Raw genomic sequence first — 5,384 nt, 5'->3', positions numbered from 1 at the left:
CTCAGAAGCTGGCGGGGGGGCGGGAGAGGAAGCTGAAAAGCCAGCTGGTTATTAAAATGGGTGGGGATTATGGGAAATGAAATCAAAACAGAGAGGGATAATTGTTTGTTTCTTTTTTTAATGGAGGCAGGAATCTGGATGAATTCCAGGAAAGACAGGGAGACAGGTGTTCCTCCAGGCCTGGCTGGGTCAGGGCAACTTTGTCCCTCCTCCACAGTTGGTTTGAAGGAGGTGCAAGTAATGGTAGGATGAGTTCAACAGTCTGTCTCTCAGGGGTGTTTTGTCAGAGAGGGAGTTTATTAATGTTTCTTCACTTGAAAAATGTTTCATTTTTTCCTTTCTCTTTCCTTTTTAAAAAGTGTTTTAACTCGATCTTTTTTTTCATTAGCAAAATAAATATGTGTGTATAAAACCCTCAATTTTATAGCCCAGACATATTCACTATTTTTTTAATTGGAGAACAATTGCTTTACATTGTTGTGCCGGTTTCTGCCACACAATAACACAAATCAGCCATAATTATATGTATTTCCCCTCCCTCTTGAGCTTCACTATTATTTTGTTAGAATTTTCCTCTTTCCTTTTACTAGTGTGGATCCAGATTTGGAGGTTAGGGGTTGATTCAGATTCCTTCCGTTCTTTTCTGTATCCTTTAAGGCATTGTACTAACCTGTAAGTTAAAAGGCTGACTGCTGCTGTTAGGGAACCAGGTTCTTTTGCCCAAGGAGCTGCAAGCCAAAACACTGAGAGCAGGAGATTTGCAGCAGAGAGTTGATTTGTGAGGCAACCCAGTAAGGCTGCAGGGGCTGTGATGACACTAGGTCCCCTATGGGACAGGCAGGTCTATTCTGACTCTGATCAGCTATATTGGTTTCACCTGGCCTCAAACAGTTTTGCTGTGTTACAAGAGGAAGGCGTTTTCAAACAAGCTGTTCCCTTATCTGCTCATTCTGTAAGATGAGCTCAAGAATTTCCCTTAGTCTGCAGTTTCTGTGTCAGGTTTCTACCCTATGAAGCAGGGTTTCACTATCCCATTTGTATTTCAGATGGAAGTGAGGGAAAGGAAGGACAGGCAGAATATAATCTCAAAGTTCTATGGCCAAATGTTCCCAAGAGGAAGTGCTTTGGCACATATTCCCTATGCAGACTTCTTTAAGTTGAAAAGCAGCTAGAAAAATATAAAAATCCTTAGCCAGATTCAGTTCAGTTCAGTTCAGTCACTCAGTCGTGTCCGAATCTTTGCAATCCCATGAATTGCAGGATGCCATGCCTCCCTGTCCATCACCAACTCCCAGAGTTCACCCAGACTCACATCCATCGAGTCAGTGATGCCATCCAGCCATCTCATCCTCTGTCATCCCCGTCTCCTCCTGCCCCCAATCCCTCCCAGCATCAGAGTCTTTTCCAATGAGTCAACTCTTCACATGAGGTGGCCAAAGTACTGGAGTTTCAGCTTTAGCACCATTCCTTCCAAAGAAATCCCAGGGCTGATCTCCTTCAGAATGGACTGGTTGGATCTCCTTGCAGTCCAAGGGACTCTCAAGAGTCTTCTCCAACACCACAGTTCAAAAGCATCAATTCTTTGGCGCTCAGCCTTCTTCACAGTCCAACTCTCACATCCATACATGAACACTGGAAAAACCATAGCCTTGACTAGACAAACCTTTATTAGCAAAGTAATGTCTCTGCTTTTCAATATGCTATCTAGTTTGGTCATAACTTTCCTTCCAAGGAGTAAGTGTCTTTTAATTTCATGGCTGCAGTCACCATCTGTAGTGATTTTGGAACCCCCAAAAATAAAGTCTGACACTGTTTCCCCATCTATTTCTCATGAAGTGATGGGACCAGATGCCATGATCTTCATTTTCTGAATGTTGAGCTTTAAGCCAACTTTTTCACTCTCCACTTTCACTTTCATCAAGAGGCTTTTTCGTTCCTCTTCACTTTCTGCCATAACGGTGGTGTTATCTGCATATCTGAGGTTATTGATATTTATCCTGGCAATCTTGATTCCAGCTTGTGCTTCTTCCAGTCCAGCATTTCTGATGATGTACTCTGCATATAAGATAAATAAGCAGGTGACAATATACAGCCTTGACGTATTCCTTTTTTTGTTTGGAACCAGTCTGTTGTTCCATGTCTAGTTCTAACTGTTACTTCCTGACCTGCATTCAAATTTCTCAAGAGGCAGATCAGGTGGTCTGGTATTCCCATCTCTTTCAGAATTTTCCACAGTTTATTGTGATCCACACAGTCAAAGGCTTTGGCATAGTCAATAAAGCAGAAATAGATGTTTTTCTGGAACTCTCTTGCTTTTTCCATGATCCAGCGGATATTGGCAATTTGATCTCTGGTTCCTCTGCCTTTTCTAAAACCAGCTTGAACATCAGGAAGTTCATGGTTCACATATTGCTGAAGCCTGGCTTGGAGAATTTTGAGCATTACTTTACTAGCGTGTGAGATGAGTGCAATTGTGTGGTAGTTTGAACATTCTTTGGCATTGCCTTTCTTTGGGATTGGAATGAACACTGACCTTTTCCAGTCCTGTGGCCACTGCTGAGTTTTCCAAATTTGCTGGCATATTGAGTCCAGCACTTTCACAGCATCATCTTTCAGGATTTGAAAGAGCTCAACTGAAATTCCATCACCTCCACAGCTTTGTTCTTAGTTATGCTTTCTAAGGCCCACTTGACTTCACATTCCAGGATATCTGGCTCTAGGTCAATGATCACACCATCATGATTATCTGGGTCGTGAAGATCTTTTTTGTACAGTTCTTCTGTGTATTCTTGCCATCTCTTCTTAATATCTTCTGCTTCTGTTAGGTCCATACCATTTCTGTCCTTTATCGAGCCCCTCTTTGCATGAAATGTTCCCTTGGTATCTCTAATTTTCTTGAAGACATCTCTAGTCTTTCCCCTTCTGTTGTTTCCCTCTATTTCTTTGCATTGATCGCTGAGGAAGGCTTTCTTATCTCTTCTTGCTATTCTTTGGAAGTCTGCATTCAGATGCTTATATCTTTCCTTTTCTCCTTTGCTTTTCATTTCTTTTCTTTTCACAGCTATTTGTAAGGCCTCCCCAAACAGCCATTTTGGCTTTTTGCATTTCTTTTCCATGGGGATGGTCTTGATCCCTGTCTCTTGTACAATGTCACGAACCTCATTCCATAGTTCAGATTGCCGTATGCTTATTTTGTAAAATTAGAATGAGACCATATTTGGAGCTGCAAAGCGTGTTATATGACTCTAAAGGTGTATACTACAATATCAGGGCCAGATATATCTAGAATTCTGAGACTTCCCTTGGTAGATTCAAGACTTGAACCCAAACTGGGAAAACTACCGTGGCTCTACAATCCCTGAGCCACTGAGATGGATTTAGGGGGAGATTGAGCACGTAACCTAAAGCCAAATTAATTAACTTTTCTTTTCTCAGTTATCTGGATCCCAGAAATTTTTCTCTTTTCCTCCCTCACTCTTGGTCTTGTTCTGGATCTCTTGACCTATTCTCTTCTGTTTTCATTCAGTTCAGTTCAGTTCAGTCACTCAGTCATGTCCAACTCATGGCGACCCCATGAATTGCAGCACGCCAGGCCTCCCCATCCATCACCAACTCCTGGAGTTCACTCAGACTCATGTCCATCGAGTCAGTGATGCCACACAGCCATCTCATCCTCTGTCGTCCCCTTCTCCTCCTGCCCCCAATCCCTCCCAGCATCAGAGTCTTTTCCAATGAGTCAACTCTTTGCATGAGGTGGCCAAAGTACTGGAGTTTCAGCAGCATCATTCCCTGCAAAGAAATCCCAGGGCTGATCTCCTTCAGAATGGACTGGTTGGATCTCCTTTCAGTCCAAGGGACTGTGTTCATTAACTTTGTTTTTGTCAATGTGAGTATAAAGATATATGTTTCAAAATGAAGACCATAAGGCCACTTAGATATGTTTGGCTCTGAAACATAATATATATTACACATATTATAAACATGATATATATTACTACTTACAAATATATTTGGAGTCTTATTTTCAGTTTCCATGGTTTGTCACTGCTTCAGGAAAAATCCTTTTTAAATTATATCCCATAGGTATAATTGACAAAAGTATACTATTTTGGAAAAGTAAGAATAATTACTTAAGTAAGTAAGAATGGCATCACCAACTTAATGGACATGAATCTGAGTGAACTTCGGTAGTTGGTGATGGACAGGGAGGCCTGGCGTGCTGAGATTCATGGGGTTGCAAAGCTGAGCCACTGAACTGAACTTAAGAATGATTAAAATGTGTTCCTAAATGGAAGACTTTGGCCACCTGATGCAAAGAGCTGACTCACTGGAAAAGACCCTGATGCTGGGAAAGATTGAGAGCAGGAGAAGAAGGGGACGACAGAAGATGAGATGGTTGAATGGCATCACCAACTCAATGGACATGGATTTGGTAGACTCCGGGAGTTGGTGATGGACAGGGAGGCCTGGCGTGCTGTGGTTCATGGAGTCACAAAGAGTTGGACACGACTAAGCGACTGAACTGAACTGAACTCCAGAATAAGTGGTCTTGCATCTTGCTTTAGAAATTGTGCTTGTTTGTCATCTAGTGCACTGAACTTTGTGTCTAGTGAAACTTTTGAGAGGAAGAGTCTCATTTTCACATCCTCAGAGTTTCATGAAAGACCATGGGCTGTGGATTGACCTGCATTGTAAATAGTTCAAACCTGACACACTTTCAGTTCTGAAATATGAGTGTAGTTCATCAGGTGTGGAAAATGTGGATTCAAAGGAATAATAGCCTTTGGGGATAAAATTCCTAGGTTTGGGGAGCTGTAGAATTGGAGAGAGTAGCCACTGAGACAAAATATTTGTAAAAATGTGCAAAATTAAAAGCACCTTGGATATTGCTGAGCACTGAAATAAATAAGAGAAAAGAATAGGCATTCAGGACTATAAAATTGTAAGGTGATAGACCTTGATTGCTTATTTGGCTATAATAAGTATGTCACTCTGCTTGCAAGCTGGAGTGGAGGTGTATCACCTGAGGAAATTCAGCCTCAGTGTATCTGCAACACGAGGTAAAGGGATAGCTGATAGTGTTCAAGCTAAACTCTCTTTAGATCTCATTTTTAAAGGAAAAAGTTATTTCTGGCTTAAGGTTCCTTTTACCATTTTTGAAGTGTCAGAGAGTTCTCATGATCAAAGTCCGCAGACTTTAATACAGTTAGGTAGGAGTTCAGGGGGCGGAGTCTACTAGAGCTATACAGAAACAGAAAGCAGGATCTAATACAAACCGAAAGCCCCAAGTATCTGTGCATTCATACACCGTTAGTCTCATTCTGCGGAGAAGGCCATGGCACCCCACTCCAGTACTCTTGCCTGGAAAATCCCATGGACCGAGG

The sequence above is a fragment of the Bos javanicus genome, chromosome 3 (genome assembly GCF_032452875.1).
Source record: "Bos javanicus breed banteng chromosome 3, ARS-OSU_banteng_1.0, whole genome shotgun sequence".
Taxonomy (NCBI): Eukaryota; Metazoa; Chordata; class Mammalia; order Artiodactyla; family Bovidae; genus Bos; species Bos javanicus.
The sequence above is the reverse complement of the archived record's forward strand: the minus strand, read 5'-3'. Positions refer to the sequence as shown.